The sequence below is a fragment of the Wyeomyia smithii genome, chromosome 2 (genome assembly GCF_029784165.1).
Source record: "Wyeomyia smithii strain HCP4-BCI-WySm-NY-G18 chromosome 2, ASM2978416v1, whole genome shotgun sequence".
Lineage (NCBI taxonomy): Eukaryota > Metazoa > Arthropoda > Insecta > Diptera > Culicidae > Wyeomyia > Wyeomyia smithii.
This window is the reverse complement of record NC_073695.1, coordinates 272,645,272-272,669,373: the sequence shown is the minus strand read 5'-3', so window position 1 is coordinate 272,669,373 and position 24,102 is coordinate 272,645,272. Positions and strand designations below refer to the sequence as shown.

Genomic DNA, 24,102 nt, shown 5'->3' with positions numbered 1-24,102 from the left:
TTACGAAATTTACGTCTATTTTCGTAAAAATGTTATATCTCGAGATTGGCTCACATTTCCTCGGGATGATAGTTGCTTCTTACGTGAAATTTCCAAGGAACACGATGAAATTATCAAATTTAAAATAAAAATGGCTGCATTTGCCGAAACATGTAAATTTAGTTTTCAAATGCAAAAATAATCTATCTAGCAACACTTCCAGTCAAAAATTATATTTTTTTGGACTCCTTGGTTTATTTTCTTCAAAAATCATCTATCAGTATTTTGCGGACGTCCTACATCTATGAATTGTAAGAAAAAGAAAAACGGAATTTTGAACAAAAATTGCCTGACTTTGTCACAAAGAGGGGGTCCCACAGTGCGGGAGGTATTCCAATCGACACCAAAATTGGGATTTTTTCATAGTGAACCTAGATGAATAATTCCCCCAGCTTTGAGCCAAATCCGTGATGGTCGTGTCCAAGTTTATTCTTTTCCGTGGTCACTTCGTATGGAATGACCCAAATGTTTTACCAGAAACTCAACGCATCCCGCAGAAGCTTTGTGCCACGAGCCGAAATGTGGCTGGATAAAGATGATAGCATTCTAACGGACGATTGTGAGGTGACCGGCAGGTGTAAGCGGCACTTTTACGAGCACCTGAATGGCCCTCAGGAAGAGGACCATGGCGGCGGAGAAAGCGATCCCGTCGGTGGTGCCATCAAGCAGCTGAAAAATAATAAATCGGCTGGAAAGTATGGCCTCGGAGCGGAGCGGCTGATTGCCAAAATTTGAGATTCAGAACAGAGAGCGGCGGAGTGGAAGGATGGGGTTATCTGCCCTATCTATAAGAAAAGCTACAAATTGCTTACCCAAATCATCTTCCGCCGACTCTTACCACTAGCCAACAGATTTGGGGGAAGCTTTTAGGCCAGCTTCGTGGAAGGACGGACTACGATGGACCAAGTCTTTACAATACGGGCTATCCTCAAGAGAGGCCGTGAGTACAGCAATCCCACGCACCACCTATTCATCGACTTCAAAACCGCGTATGGACACTATCGACCGTAAAAAAGCTTTGTAAGGACATGGATAGAAACGGCTTTCCGGGGATTAGACTGATAAAATCTACGGTAGATGGGACGCAGTGCTGTGTGCGAATTTCGGTTGGACTGTCGGGTCCCTTTGAATTTCGCAGAGATCTTCAACAGGGTGATAGTTTCTCCTGCCTGTTAGTCAATTCATATGGTTTGCTAATTACATGGACATTGTCGGCAGAACAACTGGTGGCAGAACAGTAACCCAGATGGGAAGTAGCGATGATTGGGTTGCAGATAAATACGTCTAAGACAAAGTATATGCTAACCAATGGAACCAATGCCGACCGACAACGCCAAAACAGTAGCATTACGATCGATAGCGATTAGTTCGAGGTACATATTCGACAAGTTTGTCTATCTTGCCTCACAGGTTACTGAAGACAATGATGCCAGCCGTGAGATTCAGAGGCGTTTTTATCAGACTAAGCTCCCGTACGAAGTGCAACCTGTACAAAACGCTCATAAGACTGGTTATTCTCTAGGGGCATGGAACGTTGATAGCACTGATCAACACAGATTCACTCCAAATGTTCAAACCGGATAAAAATGAAAGATTGTAGCTATTCAACCATTTCTGTGAATTTTGGTGTCTCTAGCCTTTACCAAAATGCATCAACATACGTGAGAATGTCGTATAGGACGATCTTCAGCGGCGCGCAAGAGAACGGAATATGGAGGCGGAGGATGAACCATGAGCTTGTGTTTGCCTCGAATCTGGTAGGAAGAAGACGACCAGGGGCGCAGCAGGCAACTGGTGGACCAGGTGGAGCGAGATCTGGTGGGGAATACACGGTGTCTCAGGAATGAGAGAGCGGCTGCCAATAGCCGAGTGAATTGGAGAAATTCATCGGATCACGGATATGTAAACGAATACTATTCGGATGTCCGGATATCCGGATACGAATAATCGAATAGTCGGATATCCGGATATACTATCCGGATATCCGGATTTTTTTTCTAGCTTTTAGGCCCGTACAAATGAAATGTAACGCGAAAAATGGCTTTTTCCACAATCTCCCATCCTCTCGTAAGTATTTATTTACATATTTCTCATTAAACTATGTTCGGATAGAATATCCGGATATCCGGATATCCGACTATCCGAAAATCCGGATATCCTGTCGGATAATATCCGGATATCCGATTGATCCGGATTTTGGATATTTGTCCGATATCCGAGGTCGGATATCCGGATATTTTAATCCGGATAGTCCCAGCACTAGTTGCAGCCCACTGCGCCAACCGGTATGGAATCGGTTAATTTTGAAAACGATATTGGCAGATAGACAGAAGTCAACATCTGTCACAGCGACGATCTATAATAATTCAATTGGTTTCCTTCTTTTACATTTGGTGAGCTTAAAGAGATAGACGAAACGTCGGTGAGTGCTTTATTGAAAGTTATAATCGCAAATAGATGGAATAATAGAGTTAGGTACCTTTTGGTGAACTATTTAAATAAAGTAAGAATTTATAAAGCTTAATTCAAATTTAATAGCATTAGTTGAAATTTTGGAAAAATTTTACAAATTAGTACGGCGACGGGAACTAGAATACCAGACACTCGTGAGTTGAAACTTATAGATAATATACACAGGTTAAAATTACGTTGAAAGGTAAACGAATGTTATTCTTTACTAGGGCTTTTGGAGACATTGGAACAGTAGAAATCCAAACCACGTAGGAAATCATAGGAGAAACTAAATGTATGTAACATGCTCTATTATCATCTACACTTAACCTAACTTTGAAAATAAATTTATAGTTTGATCTGACGCTACTGTTACAACAGAAAGCTGATACAAAATCTTCTCCGTCTGGATCCGAACACATCGGTTTTGGGCAAATAAAGCTTTTTTGCGAGTTCACGTATCGAGAGGTGAGGATTTTCGGTACAAAACTCGTTCGTGCACATCTTTTTCATTCGTCGACATTTGAACACTCAAAACAAATCAAAGCAGGCGAAATTATAGACCCCCAACTATGTTTCAGTGAATAGAGTCACTCCTCGCTCATAGTTTGAGTATTGCAAGAGTTCCACTGATATGAAGATGTTCTGATTATTGCGGATAATCAAAGCAAAGCCTTGGTGCTGTATTCCGATTCGGAACTCGACCTTCTGTTTATTTATACACAGACTTCGCAGCCGACTGTTTAGTGTACAGGGCAATTGCGGGGCTAGAGCTACAATCCTACTGACACTAACAGTCTCTCCCGAGCCGAGACTCGAACCTACGATGACTGGCTTGTTAGGCCAGCATCGCACCTCGAGACCATCTGGGAGAAAGATTATTGCGGATACCAACCTTAAAATGGATAAATCTTCGGAAGCGGGATGGTACCCAGAGGACGAAAATCGACCTTAGATGCGATTTTGAAATCCGAAATGGCAACTTCAAGGTTTCTGAAAAACAGCCTCAAATAGCCGCATAACATTCCATGTGGATATTTCCGGAGTAATATTTGAAAAAAATGCGCAAGAAGTTGGTCATAATATTTTGGGAATAGATTTTTTGCAGGAATTTTTCGGAAGAATACCAAATTTCGACGTTTCATGTATTTTTAAGACATTCGGCACCAAAAAGACAAGGTGCATTTTTATCATTCAAAAACATGAAACTCTGACCGCCTTGAGATTTCACTTCGCGAAATCCGATGGAGTCAAAGGTTCAAATTTTCCCATAAGTTCCATCATAACTTTTTGGAGCATATCCATTTGGGTGGGGCAAAGTGATCGATTTTCCAGAAACAAGTTATTTTGGTTTCTTTTGGGACTCCAAACAATCCCAAACTTACCGGAAGTCGATTGGTTTCGTCCCCGCTTGACGTATTGCATTTTGAATTTGAATGAAAATTTGTATGGGAAAACCTACTTTTTTGCATTTCCCTTTCTAGAGAGCTTAACAGAACTTTGCCGAAGACACTGAAAAACTAGGATGTCTTTAAGAAAAGCTAAAGCTGTCCAAAGTTGAGAATGTCAAATTAAATGCTGAAAATCTTTTCTTTTGCCAATGTACCGGCGTCAGTAGGATTTCCATCAGAAGAAACCTGTCGTATCGAGTTTATACACTCAGCCGGATCAAGCTACCAAATTTACGCTTACTCCGAATGAAAATCTGATTGACGCTGGCGTCATTGGTAGTGTTGGCCAAAATATGATTTTCAGCATTTAATTCGATGTACTCAACTTTGAAAAGCTATAGCATTTTTTAGGGACATCCTAGCTCGTTAGAGGCTTCGGCAAAGTTGTTAGGCATATAAAATCTAGTTTTTAAAGCAATGAATTCAAACCATTTTGAGCTCTATAGAATGGGAAATGCAAAAAAAAGCAGGATTTACCATGGAACGGGGTGAAATTGATCAATTTTTATAACAATTTTCAATTAACTAGCTTCATGTACATTTTTCCCAAAATACTATAATTTTAAAACAAGTACTGGTATGTGCTCCAGTAAACCTCTATGGCTATTGGTGAAATTTCTATTGTCTACTTCATGAAATAAATTCGATAATACTATAATGTACTATGAGGTAAATTGGGTTGAAATTGATCACCATTGGAATCCATACATTCTTTTGGCAATGGTTTTTTTTCCGATATGCTAAAGATAAATGATGATTTCTGTACTGAAAAATATCATCAACAGCTAGTCAGGTTAAAATTGGTTTATTTTGGTCCATGAGCTGCTTGTTGCTAAATTTGCTCTTATTTTATCGTCGTTAGACCGATTTCAATTCGGTTTGTTGCAAAAGTTAAAAAACTAGCTCTGAAATAAATTCTTTGTGGTTTCCTGCGAATTCGTCAGTATTTCTTTAATGGTATGGAATGAACATTGTTGAAAATTACATTTTTTGAGCTTTTATCAAACTTCACTCACTTCCGCAAAATTAACGTAATTAACCCTCAACTAAGATTACTTTAAGTAAATTCATTACTTTTTTTTTGTGATTTGGAAACATGTTTGATCAAATTTGATTGAGCGCAGACTGACTTAGAAGAATTTTTCGAAAACATGAAAAATTGCACCGGGCATGCAAAGGTTAACTTTGACAGGTATGTGAATCATGCAAAAGTTGCGTTTAAGGACACGTTAACATTGTAAGAGCAATATCTTTTGATTAGTATCTTTTATCACGAATTTTCAGGTGATCAATTTCACCCCATTCCACGGAATATGTTCTAACTAAGATCAACCAATCTTTTTTGCAGACAGTAGATTCTCCATCTGAATGTTTTTTTATTTATCGATTTTGGCAAATGATCTTCGAATTATAAATGAGACTTATTCTAAATAAAATGTGTAAATTTGAAGATTTTTTTTATAAAATCTGAATAAATGACAGTTCTGGATGTGGCGAAATGAGTTTGTCGCGATGTTTCATAACCAATAGGTATGCAAATTTGCTTCTCTCAAATAATACGCTTCTTTACTTCCTGAAGCTGATGACTAGGTATAATCATTCGGCTCACAGCGTGACAACCTAAAGGACAATTTAACCTAGAACTGATTGCAGGGTAGCACAAACCTACGTTCAGCTTAAGCAATCGATTTAATACACGATATCGACTACCGAATCAACGAAATAACAGATCCGCCGGGTATCTTACGCACTCACGGCCCGACACGGTGCAATCTCTTGCTGCAGCTGCTTGGTTTGGCCAGTCAGTCTGTCAGTCGGTTTGTGAGTGCAGAAATCTTTATGTAATCCTTGAGCCGGTATGGTTCATTAGCTGGGACTCCCCCGATTCTTCACGAATCAACCGTTGAATTTTACGCTACTAAACATACCGATTGCGGTTGCGGTGCGTATACAAACGAGCATAAGCGGCTGCAACGGTTCAAAGCCTTATACACCCGCTATCGAGGGCCGTCGAATGCGTATGTTCTGACTGACATATACAACTGGCTAGTCGATGGCGGTCGAACTATGTACAATTCAACTGACAACGAAGTAGTGCAAGTGCAAACCCGTAACGGATGTCGTTAGTAACAAAGTCGCGTGAAGGCTTCATATACATACACATATGCACTCCTCAAAGGTAACCGAATGCGAACGAACATGGGGATCATCGACTAATCGCAACGTGATTGGAAACGTTGATGGAAATTGATGATATACACCGCAAAAAAAATAAAATCAAATAATACAGTTCCAGTAGCTGCACCGTCCACCGTAGACTGCAAAAGAAAACCCAAAACAAGTTTGCTAAATACGAGTGGTTACTTGAACCGTATGGAGCGGCGTGACCGACTCCGGTAATTCGAGTCCGTGTCCATTGCCATAAAACCATCCTTCAATAAAATTTATTGCTGTGTGGGAAAAATGGTGGCCTCCTGATATGGATTGTTTACACATTGCTGCTTACGATTAATCCATTCATGTGTATCTGCCAACCCATCTATGAGGTAGACGGTACAACAGCATAAGCGAACTTACGCTAGTTCATGATTTCATCAGAATCGTCACCAGCCGGGAATCAGGAAGCAGCAACTGCTAATTTTATCGCACCGGTTTTTTTCTCCTCTCTCGTGTAAATTATATTTTCTTTTGTGATACAGTCTGTAATCTTGTTAGCATAATCAATAGCAAGAAGTACAATTCCAGACGTTTCTTTCCTGCACTCAAGTGCTTCTGAATACAGTAGAATAAACGCTGGACGCGCTTGTTGTACCACTGGTCAACACTCGCTGAGATTCATCCGCATCGCTAACCCAGGAAACATTCAATTGTCGCTTGTTAGACTGAGTTTGCGCCATGTCGGGCCTCGGCGTGGAACGGTCAAGCATGTGCGCTACAGTCTGCTACTCCGGAGTACGGACGTAATTGAATGAATTCTCAGATTTTTTGGTAAAAAAAATCGTTTATAAATTTTTTTATTTCATCTAAGGAATATTATTTTTGATTTATTAATGCAATAAATTCACTCGAGTCGTGTCGTCTGTCGTTTTTTTTTGCTTGGATCTAACGCGGGTCTGACTGCGGAAACCCTTCTTCTGGAGCAATATTGAATTAAACCAATTTGGCTTGACATTTTTGAATCAGATAACGGCAACACGTGCTATTATCTGCGACTTAAAATGTTTCAATGAGGCAAAGCACGAGATCGTGGCGTTGAAGCTGACTGCTGGAAACAGATTTCATAATAGATGCAGGTGGTATGCCGTGTGAACAAACAAAGTTTGAAAATATTTGTTCTAGTTAATCATAAGAGTGATTGCGATTGTTTTTAATATTCCATACATTTTTTTGTGTGAACACTAAAAGAAAAACTTTAAATGCTCATAATGTTCGTCACTATATCGCTCGACTCATTAAACAACCGCAGCCAGCTCAACACATGCACGCGAAGAATTATTTCCGCGCGAGAGCAGCATAATTTGGGGCCATCATATGGACGCACCGACAGCGCACAGTGCTCATGATGGGTGCTCATTACGACAATGGCAATCCATTTGAGACACTGAGTATTACGCGACCAAAGTTGGTATTTTTCAGAAGTTTGACAGTTATGAAGTGTAAAGTGCCACACTCAATCCACAGTTCGCACCAACAACCGCAATGTCTAACAGTCAAAAACTTTTATGTCACTATTTGTTGGCTGGCTGATGACGACGGCTGCAGATTGAACTGCAAACAGCAACAGATTGTTTAATTTGTTCCCCCCCCCCCCCCTTTTGGGGACAGATGAGATGAGGTAGCATAAAAATTGACCCGGTTAAAGCACGGTATTGCACGCAAAGAAAAGATAGTCGTTACCTAACCTGTTCAGCTAAAGGTATATTGAGTTTAAACTGTGCGACCTACTGACTGCAGTTTACACTGTGGGTTGTTACCTATTTCGAATTGTTTTCGGCAGTCGGATTTTTTCTGCCTCAACATCGATTAGATTCATTCGAATAAGATTAGACAGTGCGCGAAGCGTATAATCACGCTCAGTTTGAAAGAAACCGTATCTTCGAAAATTAGATTCATACCATTCCCATTCTTTTCCTGCACGCTGCAGTTTAAGGTTGCAAGGTTATCTAACTAGGCAAGGCGAAGATTTGCTTGCCAAGTGAACCAGTTTTCAGCAATTTTGCACTAGTTTCGACAGCGCAGCTGCATCGCTCTTCGGATGATTGGGCTGCGAGTCCTTCAACAGTTTGCGGTCGATGTGGCGCAACCAAACCCTCAATAAAATTCTGTATAGATGCAATTACGGTGCTATATCTGATTCACGTCCTTCTGCACTGAGCGGTTTGCCAGGCGTGAAGATGATCTCGTTAATGGGTTAATTACACCGAGGGCAGCGAGAACCTTGAAAGAGGCCACATTTTGCGATCGGATGGAAACTTTGCCGGATTGGTTCCTTAAATGGGAAAACCCTGACTTAGGCATAGCGAACGTTTAGTTGCGCTTTCCGTGGATACTTCCGCTTAGTTCGCATTTAGCTTTCGAGGTTCTTCACTTCGACTAGTGAGTGGCTGCAGTCCTTACCCAAACCTAACCTAGTAAGGTTAAATGGTTTGTCTATTATGGAACAAATTTAATGGGATTTCTTCTAAATAAAGCTTCTTCGATCGCTTTTATATAACCACAAGCCACCAGCTCCATCCCAGGTAGACAGAATTAGTCAACATGAATCGGCTTCTCCGACAGCAGCGATTCACTGATTAAATGCCAAATTACGTCGGCCACATTCACGATTTTACATTTACATTTCTCCCGCCAGCGACGACGACCGGTTGGTCTCGGGCAAACAACAGCATCCTTTTGACCCACTGACTGACTGCACTTGGAACACATAATCTCCGACAACGGCGGCTCACCCGATCACCATCGTCGCATCGTACCGTTTCGATATCGAACAGCGACACGACGACGACGACGGTCTCCCCTGTGCGAAGTTCGTTACGTCATCGGACAAATTGGAGATATTCATGATGACTGACTGGGTCGGTTCAGATAAACGAAAAGGTTCCCGCCACCGTTGCCATTGCGTTGCTTGACAAGTGGTCGTAAAGTGGACCAAAGTTTGAATATTAGTTGAACTAAATAATGATTCTGATAATTGCAACAAACTTTTCTAATAAAAGGAACCTATCAGAGGGCCCGAGGGGAAAGTTTTGAAAGGTACATAAACAAAGCGATTGACTAAATAGTGTTATTTAAGTTTTTTTGTTGTTCTCAGTCACTTTTTCCGTAAACCCAGCCATTATGACATGTCGCTGTGAATGGTAATCACAGTGCGTACAGCACAAAAAAATCCACTGAGGATTGTCGAGACGAAACTCAGACCGTGCACAATTGTGAAAGGTGTCTGGTACTGCGAAAGCATTTAAATCGAAATGTTAACTATTCGAACCCCCTTCGGCAACCATTCAATCGGACTTTGACTTACTAACGAGGCACGAGCGCGGTGTCGTACATAGGTACATCGATGTGCTTCAATTGCACGTATAGTTCACGGGTACTTATGTTTTCTAGGTTGATCCGCACCTTGCCGACAGTTGTGCCGACTGTGACGAGCCTAAAATTATGACCCCGTTTTACTGTCTCTTATGAACCACTTTAGATGTTTGATATTTTATTGCAGAAGATTTCGACAGCTTCACTAGGAGGGTTTTGCTGACACGGGTGTCAATATGGCTTTAGTTTTTGACACATTTTTTGGTGCTTAAGTGTTTTTATTGAGATAATACGCTACCTAATTTTTATACAAATAGTTGATTGTTTGCATTTTTGTCCTCCTTTTAAAATAATTGTCCCAGGCAATCGAAACAATTATGTTCAATTATTCTAACTTCAGAAGATAAACTTACGTTTCAGTAAGCTTTTTCTGTTGCAACTTTTTTTTTATAAATTTGAGAAATAAACTTAACTTCAATTTTTAAAGAAAATAATACTCAAGTTTCACGAAGTGTTTGCTTTTTCGATACCTGGCTCTGGTTCATTCATTTAGTGTATTAACTATGGCAATATTCATTTTACTGCAGTACTAGTAGTTGATTTCGGAATGTTTTGACAGTAGTTTGTTTCCAAATGTGTTCCATTTCAGTACTGAAAAGTTCGTCAAGATTCTTTATGTTCCTGGCAAGCTGATGGACACCGTGAACTGCAATTTTATTTCGGACAAGAACTTCGAAAGGTATTGGAAGTTGCATTCGAAGGTGCTGAGAACGATCGGGGCAAACCCAGAGCTATCGGATTACGATGTCGCCAAGAGATTGAATGCATCGATGAGAAGGATTTCGATCTTTTGGAGCCAGCAAGCAACCAATCAGGACATTGATGCAGAATGTAGTGACCAAAAGACCTGCTGGAGATGCAATAAGGCGGCATCCATAAATTACGTAACGCTCATAGGTGGGAGGGGGTATCCTTGAGCGTTATGATTTGTTACACAGGGGAGGGGGGGAGGTGAGTTAAACTTTACGTAACGAAAAATCTCTGGAGAGATTCTCCAAAAACGAGCATTTTTATCAAGGAAATCTCTCTACAGCGTTACGTAATTTTTATGGGGGGTAGGTGTTGGCGTTACATTTCGTTACATATGGGGGGGTGGGGGTCGGGTTTTTTGCGTTACGTAATTTATGGATGTCGCCTAAGGTACACACGAAGGAGTGGCAGATGAGCGTGGTTGCAAGTGTTAGATAGCAACATTTTTCGCGTGCTGAGATCGTGACGTCACAACAACCAATTATACACAGTTTGGCGCAGGAACAAGTATGAATTTTGTTTGAAATATGGATCGTAAATCATATGGAATTTTTTTTTTTCTCGCTTGTTTTCCGTCGGTCTAGTTCCGCCACTGTTGTAGCCAATCACCGACGCCCAGGGAGGCGACTCCACACCCAGGACCCTAACTCACGACCCGTTTATTAACGGACCGGCGCCAACGGCTTTACTTCCTCATGCGATGGAAGGCGTGATCCCAGAAATTTTTCGCCTCAGAAAAACTCCCGGTGTCGGCTAGAATTGAATCTAGACCAGTTGGGTTGGTTGTGAGTGGATCACGCCACCTCACAACCATCGACACCTATGTCGGCGGTGGGATTCGAACCCAGGCGTCGAGCGTGGTTGGCGGAGACATTACCAACCACACTAGGCCCCCGCTCCTGAAATCATATGGAATGCATTATATTTTTGTAATATGATAATATCAGAAACAACATGTGTCTCCCAGATATTGTCATGGATTATGAGATCTTTTAAAATTGACTGACGAAAACGATAACGTATTTTCTTGTAAGATACTTTAAATGCATATGCCTGAATATTTCGTATTTTCAACCTCCTGCGATCAACGATGAATCGTAGGTCTTTGAGTTTTTAAGTGTCTTTTTGACAATTGATCTGTGGATGAATATCGTCGTAAGTAGAGCGCTCAGTCTTTGGTTTACTCGCTTCATCCAACAAGCCACCGCCGGCCCCAGTCGAAAAAACCGTTCTCGCCGAAGCTTTGAGCTACTCATCCGAAGGAGCGTATTCTTCAGCTGGTGCCAGCGTTGCCACTAAGTTATGAATAAAATCTGGCAAAACGAAAATAAAAAGTCTGGCAAAAATCTGCCACTAATTTTTGAATAAAATTCCTGGCAGGATTGAAAGTGATGACCTTTTTTTTTGCTCTCGCCGGATGTAGGTAGGTAAAGGCCAGGCACGGCCCATTTCGCAGTAATGACCTTTTTGCGAAACGACGCGGATGAAATCTGGCAAATATCTGGCTCATTCACAAATATCTGGCAGATTCTGAGGTTTATCTGTTTGTCTGGCGCGCAAACAGAAATCTGGCAAAATCCAGATTTATCTGGCATACTGGCAACGTTGGCTGGTGCATTTGCCTCGTGTCTCCCTCGTGCATCTGCTACCAGCGCGGATCTGGCTCGCACTGTCCGTGATGATAGATTCACCGGTGGAAGTGTAAAAATTGTTGGAACGACTGAAACGTAAATTTCTTTTGGACGGATGGATACATTACCTTCCGTAGCTAAAATGGGCCGGGAATCGGCCTGGAACCTATGTTCAAAATCCTCCGCGCGGAAATGTTGTGAGCAAATATAAAAGTTCGCGGGAAGATCCGGTACCCGACAGAACAAACGCCAGCGTTTCTCATCATCGGGATTTTTGGGAGAAGCATGCATGCTTATGCCTAAGTTTTTGCCTCCCGAAACCGAAACACCACCAAGTTTAACTGAACACGATGGCAATCGCGTTTTTTTTGGTAACGTTTTTTGGTAGAACGTTCAAAACTCGAAAAAAGAAACAGTTTGTCAAATATCCGCACTGAATGCCGAACGTAAACGATTGTTGTGATGTCACAACTTTTTACTCGCCACCTCTGATCGCATATTGAAATCGTATCTGCCACTCCTTTGTAATATACCTTATTACTGGAGATGTACCTACTAAGAGATTCTTACGAAGAACGAAGCATCCTTCGAAAGCTTATGAGATCGAAGCAAGCGTGCAACGTAAGTAGGCGTCTTTTTTCGAGTTTGCGTTTTTTAGGAAAATAAGGGAATCGCTCATTCATCTGAGCTCCTATTTTAATCTCATTGTTCTTATTTGTCTAATTTACCGTTAAATTTTATAATTTTTCCAATGTAATACTTTCGACCACCTAACTAATCGAGAGGTAATATTAAAATTACTTTAACTTTGAAAAAAAAAAAAATAAAAAATAGAATTCAACAGCAAACTGGACAAATAAGAGCTATAGGTTAAGATGAATATAGGAGCCAGTTTCTAGTAGATTCTGAAAGACAACTAGATTATATATTGATAGCATATACATTGCACAATGGTCCAGAAACCAAATTTAGGGGAAAATTTGGGTCTAGAGTTCTATAGCAACAATTTAGGGAAAAACTTTCTTCTACAAAGTGGTTACATTTGATAAAGCGCTTATTGAAAAATAATCAAAATTTAAGGTGACCAACATTTTCAATGCAAAAAAGTATCTAACTTTTTTATCTTTGTAGATAGAAGAAAAATTTGTTGTACAATGTTATAGCTCCATTAATTTTAAGTAACTTTGTAGAAAAAAGTTTTTCTCTATCTTGGAAAACAACCGATTTATATTGAAAAAACACATTTTACCCTCTAACTTTTTAATTTCAAGTTTCATCTCAAAACTGTCTTTGAACGACTCTGAGAGCTTTTTAAGAGAAACAATTTGCAATGCTGACATCGTAAATATCTCAATTTAACTCAAAGTTATTGATATTTTTCATCAAAAAATATGCGTTTTCCATTTGTATGTCATTCTTTTTGGAGCAAACATAAAAAATATCTCTTGGTCTCATTTTGAAGGGCATACTTGACTCTATAAATGGAGGAATTTTTAAAAATATGTTATTTTTCAAATTTGAGTGAATTCAATTTAAAAACAAGACAAAAATTTCAATAATTTTATACATTATCCATATAAAACACCCAGTTTCAATTTTACGATGTCAGCATTTCTCTTAAAAAGCTCTAAAAGTTGTTCAAGACAGTAAATGAATAAATCTTGAAATAAAAAAGTTAGAGCGTAGAATGTATTTTTCAATATAAATGGGTTGTTTTCAAAGATAGAGAAAAACTTTTTTCTACAAAGTTACTTAAAATTAATGGAGCTATAACATTGTAGAACAAATTTCTCTTCTATCTAAAAAGATAAAAAAGTTAGATACTTTTTTGCATTGAAAATGTTGACCCTAATTTTTGATAACTTTTCAATAAGCGCTTTATCATATGTAACCACTTTGTAGAAGAAAGTTTTTCTCTAAAATGTTGCTATAGAGCTCCAGACCCAAATTTCCCCCTGAATTCTAGGGAAACATTTCAAAAGGTCCTATCTGCTTTGATCGAATTTTCGATCGATCACTTTCATTCAATCACTACAACTCATTGAATACCTTTTATGACACGCTATTTGCACAAGATGATAGCGGAGAGATCACTCTAGCCTTCTGAACAAAAACCACGCTTAGGAGAGTTACTAAAGCTGAACCATTATCAAACTGAAAAGACGCTCCGGAAAAAACGATGAAAGCAGATAGGAACTTTTTAAATGTTTATCTAGAATTTGGCTTCTGGACCATTGTGCATTGGGCTGTCCCAAAAAAAAATCGATGTTGCAAAAGTCAAGGTGCTCAACCATGGAATGAAAGATTATGTTATTTATAGTATTTATGTGGAACATTTCGACTTTTTAAATTTCCCAAATGTGACGACTTTTTTAAGCTATGAAACCACTCTCTTGCACTTTTTGCAATTCTTCTCGATACCCACATTTGTCCAAATATTTTTTTATTTTTGTAGGGTTAATTTTGAATATTTCACAGAGCTCATAAAACATCGCAAGAAGTGATTTTTCCCAGTTTTTAGAAATAGAACCTTTCAAAACACATACAAAAAATCACAGTCGGAAACTGATGTTTTTACTGAAAAGCGGGATTCACGATAAAAATTTACGTAGAAAAAGATCTTTGACATTTTTATATGTGATGGAAAACTAAGCATTTATACAAATATGAAAATAGGATCGGAAGATGTTAAGTTTGATGCAAGTGTTGAAGCTGAAAGGTTGTGGAAAAGAACAGTTTCGAAATCTTAAATCTAAACCATATTCGAAATAGTCTCGAATAAGGTTTAGATTCAGGGCTAAATATTTTCTATCTATGATTTTTATGAAAAAGACAAGAGAGACACAAAAAAAGATAAATTTTGTACGCAATTTTTCTTAAGTATAACTCCTAAATGCCTGAAGCGATTTCGATCAAACATGGCACATCCTTCTACAAAGGATGTAAATATATACGTATTGGAACGGGTAAGGGAGTTACTCCTGTCCTAATTGAGAAATAAGTCAGGATTTTTCGTGATTATGGGAATATGCTAAAAAATTTTTAAGATTGCAAGGTGCCCGGTCATGTCTGGAGCCAGTAGGTTTGATATCCAGGGACAAAAAAATGATGCTCGATACTATTTTGAGACGCAAAATTGGTTTCTGGGAACTGTGAAAATAAGTAGAAAACGCTCGCAAACTCCCCAATATTGGTATTTTCGAAACCAGACTGACGCTTAGAAACCGGAAATCATTGTCCAACGTCATTTTTATTCTGGTTTCTGGAATTAAAGAATCCGGTATAATATGGGTATTTTCGGAATCAGGATGACGTCCAAAATCCTAATATCTATGGTCATAATCATTTTCTGTTTCATGCCTTCCAGTTTCGGAAAAGCTAAGCAGAATCGAAGAAAATGTTCAAATACTTATTGGTTTTTGTGGTACCAGTGTCATGACTAGAGAGCATCCGCTTCCAGAAAATCCACGAGAACCGATGAATGGGTATTTTTGAAAGTGGGAAAATGTTTAGGTTCCAAATATCGATGTCCGGCACCATTTCTGAGTTCAAGATGACGATTTTTCTAAAAAAGTTTGATGTTGTAAAGCTAAAAGATTTTTGATCCCTGATATTGATATTTCTCAATCCAGATTATATAGAAAGCGATTTTTGGGTTCTAAAAAGCTGTTAAGAATTGAATTTGCAGTTAAGAAGAGAAGTTAACAAAAGAATTTGCAAAAAATCTTTGTTAGAAGTATTTCTATAATTTCGAATTTCGGTATTTTTATAAACAGGACCTAGAACTGGAGAGATGGAGCAGACAAATTTGATACACCATTTGTATCGAGTTTTTAGGCTTTCGAACAAATATTTCTGAAGAAGTACGTCAAAACGTCCTATCCGCTTTGATCGACTGTTTTTTAACCACCAGAACTTGAAATACGTTTCGAAAAGTTGCTGAAGCTGAACTATTATTAAATAGAATTTGACAAGAACATAAATCGAGCAGAATAACGCTTCTTTAATCTATCTATATAAGCGTAGAAGTTTGAATGTATGAAATTTCGGTTTTCGAAATTTTTTTTTGATGACAAATGACTTAAAAACGCATAAAACGTCGAGAATTGGTGTCATCTGAAAAATTTTTTTTGCAAAAATTTACTCTCTGGGACTTAGTCGTTTTTTCAATTGTGAAAGGCGGAGTTCAAAATGTTTAAATTTTTTTTTTTTGAAATTGATCACTAGTCTCTCGAAATAGCTTGTATAATGATATACACTATAACTAGCATCGAATACATTATGTTTCATTAGGGTGGTTCATTTATTCGGCATAGGGTGGTTATAATATTGTGAAAAATGAGTATAAAATAAAAAAAACACTTCGGTTCGTTTGATTGGTGTGACGTTTTCGACAAAGTTGGAGATAATAATTCTGTCTTTCTAAAAAAATTACACACAAAAAGTTATTCATTCAAAAGTTAGAAGTAATAAATAATTTTCAATCATTAATTATTCAAAAGGGCTCATTTTTTAAAAACTTGATTTTTTTTTAATAAAACCTACGAAAGATTACCAAAACAATGACACCAGCCCGATCATATAGAAATCAAGAAAAATAAGATATCATTTTTTGAAAAAAAAATCACAAGAAGGTTGTATGCAAAGCCACGACCGCAAGGTTGAAGTAGAATACTTTTACAAGAAAGATAACCCGGCTGCTTGCGTGTCAGTCATTTTTCTAGTAAATAAACGTTGACCGTTCATTGGCAGTATTGTAATTTCTTTTTGTCTGATATTTTGAATGAAGTTCATAGAATATTTTTAAATTTTGTGCAAATGAGACGTTGAAGTGCTGCCGAATTGTAATATGCACATTTAATACGACATCATTAAACGGGAACGGAACAAAGGCGACGGTTATGCAGAACGCGAATGCCGGCGCGATGCGATTCGCCTTACCGTGGTGAAATGTACAGCTCTTTTTAAGGCGAAGTAGAACTATACATTTCAACAGATTTCGTCTTTCCGAATCGCATCGCGCCGTTATTTGCGTTCTGCATGACCGTAGCCAAACACTAAGCGACGCAAACACGTAATAATAGTCAGAGTATGCATGTAGATGAAGATAATTAACTTTGGATTATAGCGCAAAACGAGAAAATATCAACTCTTCAAATATTCATTTGTGTACTTCAAATTTCAGTTGTTCAATTTAATATCCGATGAAATGTTTGTTTATTATCTGATGAAGATCTTATATAGGCCAAATGATGCATTGCCAATTTACTAGGTCCATAACTCTGCCGACCGTGCTTGGGAAAGCGCGGTATAACGACCAATCAGAGGTCGAATTTTGTGTTTTGACAAGGCTTAAGAGTTTTCAATAGTACAATAGTTCGAATGATAAAATTGCAATTTCATGCATTTGGTAGGAATCTTAGAAGATTTTCTAATTTTGCTGCAAAAACGAAGGAAATCCATCGAAAACTAACCGATTTATTAGCATTTGAAATTTTTCTCACTTTTTTCAGTTTTAGATTTTCATTTCACATCCCTATGTAGCCGAACTTCCTGAGAGAAGTACATCTCTGTGTTACCTTGATAGTGAGGACTAAGGCGCACGGTCAACACAATGAGAAAGGTGTTTTCACATTGAAAACTAGACACGGCTTTACTGGAGGAAGTGTTGGCAAATGCATCTACCGCTATCATACGAAAGCGCGTCGTTTCATGTGGGGAATATCAACAACGAAAAATGACGCGCGTCTAAGCATAACCCGAACTGTTTCGCCATGCTGCTCCCATTTACCTTTACATCGGCCTCAGGGAAGTACCGGCTGCATCTGCATCTACCGCTGAGGCTGTCACTATACTGCTATTGGTACCAAAAGCTATTAACTCTTCAAATAAGTGTTTTATTTGTTCTCAAAAGAACAATTGTTCAATTCAAAATCGGATTTACGCAAACGCATCTCTGTAATATTACCGACAATAATATTCTTCTGAACAAAAGGATACAACTTTCCCATTAGGCCTCTGCCATAATAGACGCGAAAAGCGACGCGAACCGATTCGCTCGGCTGTAGGTTAATGTACAGCCATCAGTAGAGCTGTGCATTAACCTACGGCCGAGCGAATCGGTTCGCGCCGCTTTTCGCGTCTACTATGGCAGAGGCCTTAGAGAAAGTTGCTGACTGATGTATTCACTTCATGCAAGCCTGCTGCTGATGCTTCCCGTTACCACGCTGAAACAGCATTTTAGTGAAGGGAGTCTCGTTGCATCAGCTGACTCTGCTGCTATCGATGCTGATATACCCGCTGCGACAGCTACGCTACGCATAGCCATGCCACAGTTGTGGCCGCTATACGCTGGCCCAACTGCTGAGCAACTGCAACGCTATCCGCAGCCATGCCACAGTTGTGGCCGCTATCCGCTATCGATGGTACCCACCGCTCGCTCCCGCTGCTGCTAAGGGAGGACTGCTGTCGTCGCTGTTCAGAACTATTATGAGCGGCTTCGACTAAAACAGGCTCTTATATAGGGATGAAAATAGGAATGAATTATTTTACGTACGTGGTGGAATGATATAACTTGAAGAATATGTGTGACCAGAGTTGCCAATAAAATTTTCGATTTAACTGGAAAACGGCTGAAAAAAAAAACTGGAAAAACTGGATTCCAAATGAATTAAAAAAAAAAGCAAAAAAATGATTTTGAGAGCGCTTTCCTGTTATGGGGATTAAATCCAGTTTCAGTTTTGAAAACAGCAACTAAAGAGATAACACTTCACAAAAAAATACTCATTTTAATAAGAACTGTTTTGTTTCGGGCTTACATTTTGTAAAAATTATGGACTGTAAAATTTCCTCTAGCAGCAAAATTTAAAATTTCGCAATCAATCTATCTCAAAATTGAGAAAATAGAGTTTTTCCATTCACTTTTATCTTTAACAAAAGTATTAACGCAACATTCCCTTACATCAGTGAAGTTTAAATTTCAATTATTTCTGACTTCGCTATCTTTTGGTATCTAATTCTTCTAATAATTTTTTAACTGCTACGCAACAGAAAATAAATAGAAATTTTTTTTATGGTCTGGTAAAATCTTTTTGTTTGGTTTAATCTTAACGATGTCATGCAGTCTTTTATTTGACCGTGTTTCGTGCGAGAAGATAGAATACTGAAAATGCTGTTAAGAATTGTCATAACAATTTATCAATCTACAAAGTTTACGTTTTAAAAATATTTTCGAAAACCAATCGGAGCTTGAGTGAATAAAAAACTGGATAAAACTGGCAAATATCTGAAAAAACTGGAAGATTTTGGGAATAAACTATTTGACTGGATCACTCGAAAAAAAACTGGAGGAATCCAGTTCAAACTGGAATATTGGCAACCCTGTGTGTGACTTCATTTCGGCTCAGAGCGATCATTTGATAAGCTCCACCTCTTTTTTCAGTTTCTAAAGTTTTTCCTCAGTTTCGTAGCACGGATGCACAAAAATGATTTCTTGTCGAGCCGGACCGATAGCACTCTCATTGAAGCAACAAAATAACATGTTTTGTGTCGTGTTGTGCAGCTTGGTTGAAGAAAATGTTCCCGTCCCCATGTCGCATGTAAGCAGATTATTGCGTTCAGTAGTCAGTAGATAGTGTATCCAGCGAATAAACACCGATGGTGCTCTCACACACGCAACGGTTTTAACCCGTATCTTATTGCGGTTTGTAACATCAAGCGATTTCGTTTGCTCGCTGTTGCGTGTTGCATCATGTTGCAACTTGGCAGCTGGGAGACGACGAAATTCTGTTTATGCAGATTGATTGAATCGACTTCATATTAGCTCTGCATAGTCGAACTAACTGCTTTTGTGAATGCGTACTAACAGGGCAGTTTATTATTCAATGCCGGTTATGCTGATCGCAGCGTTTGCGCTGCCCCTACAGTGGGGAGTTTACTAAATAAAGTAAAAATTAGACAACTACAACAGAATTTGATTGCATCCCGCACAGAATGTCTGCTTTTGTTGATGCCAGAAAATTGTTACCCTTCAATTATTTTTTTATTTGCCTTGAAAAAAGCATGTTGCGGTTCAAAATCGGTTGCTAATTACAACCTTTGAGCTGCCCTTACATTGGGGGAATTAAGATACACGGACAACATGCACTGTGGAAGCTATTTCACATTCAGTAAATTAGACGGGTGCGACAAATTTGAATTGCTAGGATGCAAAAAAGGCATTTTGATTTCCGAAATTGGATTTCCTGATGGCAATCATCATGCTGCCCCAACACGGGGGGAATAATGGCTGTCTGGCGACACACGCTGAGAAAAACCGCGCTGCTCCTGAGACGTGGTGACCAACCACAGGGCTAGTGCTGCTGCTAAGGAAGGACGACTGCTGTTGTCGCTGTCTAGAACTATTATGAGCGGCTCCGGCTGAAACAGGCTCTTATATAGGCCAAATAGCATGTTTTCAATTGCAAGGTATATGATCCTGTCGACCGTGCTTGGGAAGCAAGCATATAACGACCAATCAGAGGTCGAATTTTTCGTTTTGACAAGGCTTGACTATTTTCAATAGTACAATAGTGTGAATAATAAAATTACACTTATCTTATTTTGGGACGAATCTTAGAAGATTTTCCAATCTATTGCTGCAAGAACGAAGGAAATCCATCGAATACTAACCGATTTATTAGCATTTGAAATTGGACATATTTTTCACTTTTTTCGGTTTTAGATTTTCATTTCACATTCCTATGTAGCCGAACTTCCTGAGAGAAGTATTCTACTTCAAAAAAAAAATTTAAAAAAAAAAGTTATTTTCAGTTATTTTTTTTAAAAGGCAGAGAAATTCAACGGCGCATTATGGAAGGAAATCGTGCATACTTTGGTCTCCGGTGGAAGCTCTGATCGAGTAGAATTCGTCGCCGCACTAAGTTAGCCATCCACAAGATGCTTAGAGGCCATCCACATACCACGTGGACAGCTTTAGGGGGGGGGGGGGGGTTGACCAATGTCCACGGTCCATACATTTTTTTTAGAATTTATATGGGCAGTTGTCCACGGAGGGGGAGGGGGGGTGCAAAATCGTTAAAAATCTGTCCACGTGGTATGTGGATGGCCCCTCATCAGACCGGTAATGCTCTACGGCCATGAGACATAGACTAGGTTTGTGGAGGACCAACAGCCTTCGAGCGGCATCGGCATACGATACAATCGAACCCGTTGCTTTACATTGCCTTGAAGAGGGTAGCAAGAAGAGCTGCCCTGAAGAGAAGCAGTACTATTATCTCGAAGTCTCATTTGCTTCTTTGAGGATGATATTGATATCATCGATATTAACCGGAGAGCAGTGTAAGAGGCATTTGTGTGAGAATTGGACTTGCCAGTAGTCGACAAATTCGTTTACCTCTCGTGACGTGTGACAACGACTTAGCTGCAAAGTGAAGATACAGAGAGCAGCCACAAACAGGACTTTTTATGGTTTACGTGGCCAGCTGAGGTCCCGCAGCATGCATGGCCGTATGAAATTTGGCTTTTACTGGGCACTGATTTGCCCGGTGGTACTTCACGGCCGTGAGTGGTGATGAATGAAGAAGGCCGACTAGCGAGCCATGGAGTCTTCGTGCATCGGAAATTGAATGAGAAGACTAGCCCAAGGTCGAGTGACGTGGAGTTTAACAACCTATCACCATAAAAGTGAGTTAGTAACAATTGTCTCCACAAAGGGCTCCACTATTTGTTGATAATGTTTAATTTTGCAACCCTTTTTCAAAATTCAAAAATGATAACTTGTTTTGTAAGAAAACTGTTCTATTCTAGTAATTTGTTGCTGAACTTAATTTATTTGATTTCGGCTATCAATTCCTTTACATAACTCTTTCATAAAGTATCAATTCCGTTAAAACTTTTCAAAATACATTAGCGATGAAATTTCTAACAAAGCTTATAGGGCGAGATTCATACTTGAAATAAAATTAAACTCACAATTCGAATACTACTGAAAAATTCGATGAAAAAGAAAATTGACAAAACATCGAGATTTATTTGGATCAACAACGAAACAATCTAAAAAAATTGGTTTCAAACGAAAAAAAATATTTTAGTCAAATGATATAAAAATTCTGATCGATTTTGACATAATACTTCACTGCGGGATCACATTCAAACGCATTGCATATTGAAATCATCCATTATGTTTTCTGCAAGCTGTCACAGTGAATTTTTGCTATTTCATGAAAAAAATTCGCGATGCGCAATGACTTCGCAAAAAAAAAAAAAAAAAACAGCACGCCTATGAAGTAGCGGCCACCAGCATATTCAGAGACTACACGAGTCATTTATACTTGTACGAGCGAGACTTTGCGTTCACAATTCTTCGCATCTATCACCGAGTAAATCCCGATCTATTTACACAATAACTAACACGTGGAACATACGTAGAAGCGTATCTAGTCTTTAACTCAGACTCTTAAACTAGCTTACATGGGAAGGAGCGACATTTAACGTTCGTAAAAATAAAAATTATTACGTACAAAACACCATAAAGTATGATTACTGATCTCTCAAAATTTGTGAAAGTTTTGTAACTATCTCACCGAGGGTTTCGTAAGATTGAAATTCCACCCAAAATTACTTCATAGGGTCTTTATAAATGTTTTACTTAAACGAGAGAACACCCGTTTGCTTTTTGCAATGGAGCATTAGAATTCACAATTTTGGAACCGCTGAATCAGCTGATTTCTGCAATTGAGAATCGAAATGTAGTGTTACGTGGCAGACCAACGCTAGCATCAAACTCAGTTTGATTGCCTTGAAGAACAGTATGGCTATTCATGTCGAGCTCGTAAACAAATACCCAGCCGTAAAAATACTCACCTCCATTGACGAGTAATGGAAAATACACAGTTTACGGCTGGGTATTCGTATACGAGCTCGATGTGAAGACCCCTAGTATGATTCAAACGAATCCAACTTTCAAGATACAGAAGTTTCTCGAAGTAAAAGAGTGAAGAAAGAATTGAGGCAAAACTAGCTCTTGTTTGATCTCAAACCTCTGATAATTAACCAGCGTTAATTTATCGATCCCCCACTTGGCGCTGTTCTACGTGTAAACCACTGATCAATTTTTCGAACTAATCTCTAGCCGACATGATCACAACATAACAGCCCCATTCGAGCCACTTCGGTTAATTGATGTAAAAAATATTCAACACTCGACACTACAACTGGGCAAACCTGGGCCGCGGAGCGACCACCGAAAGAGAGCGCAAGTGCTTAGGTACTTGCTACGTTAAACCACCACCCATAGACAACTGGGTGTTAAATTACTGGCTATTATTTCGACAGTAAACTTGAAAATACCGGCTTCACACCAGTTCGCTCGGTGAGTTCAGTGCACTCTGCTCCGATTTTATCTGCGTCAGAGTTCCACCGCATCTTATAGCTTGTAATTTTTTGTTGTAATAGGCGTTTTCAATCGTTTGTTTCGCAACTTTTTTTAGTGAATTTTCAGGGTGGTTTGTTTCTAACTGTGAAGGTGATGGGAAACAACGCAACATGAATAACTCGTGCATTTAAAGCGAGCTGATAAATCGTTTAAAGTAACTGCGTGTAAGAACCTAAATAGTCATGCTAACGACGATATATCTTGTCATCCCATTGAAACCCAATCTGAGCCCAGGGAAACCCGATAGCTTGGGCTGCAATGCATCGCAGTTCTTACATATATTTTTTCTTCTTAAGCCATTAATCTGCATTGTGGCTGACTCCAACTTCACCGGGAATCTCGTGCCGCTTCATGCACTAACGGTACCAACTATTCGGATCTGTGATTTTCCCATTCGTGGAAACCCGTGAAACCCGGCCCACGCAGAATGTTTATCAATTTATTAGAAACCGATTTAGCCGGTGGCGAGGGTTGTTAAGGAGTAGCTTCTTGGGATCGAATAAAGACACGCTTTTCTCCGTGGCCAGTCCGTGAAGCGATCGGCAATGGTTGGGGCGTATATTAATGCTTTCCACACTAGATGTGTACATTGCGGTCGAAAGGCCAACCGGGCGGTTCCACGGATCACTGGGGGAGGACGGCAAACAAGACACTTTGCGGTTTCGCAACATTCAGTTTACACAGTTGTTGTTCCCAGCGGGAGCAACGCTTGCCGCAGTTAGAGGAATCTTTTTTTTTGCCTCAGTTGCTTCCTGGT

At 39.3% G+C, this 24,102-nt stretch overlaps 1 protein-coding gene across 1 annotated transcript in view; it reads right to left on the bottom strand.

The window, feature by feature from the left end:
* Nucleotides 1-24,102, bottom strand: part of LOC129722884 (patched domain-containing protein 3) — a 168,732-nt gene that overhangs the window by 14,152 nt on the left and 130,478 nt on the right. The window lies entirely within an intron of this gene.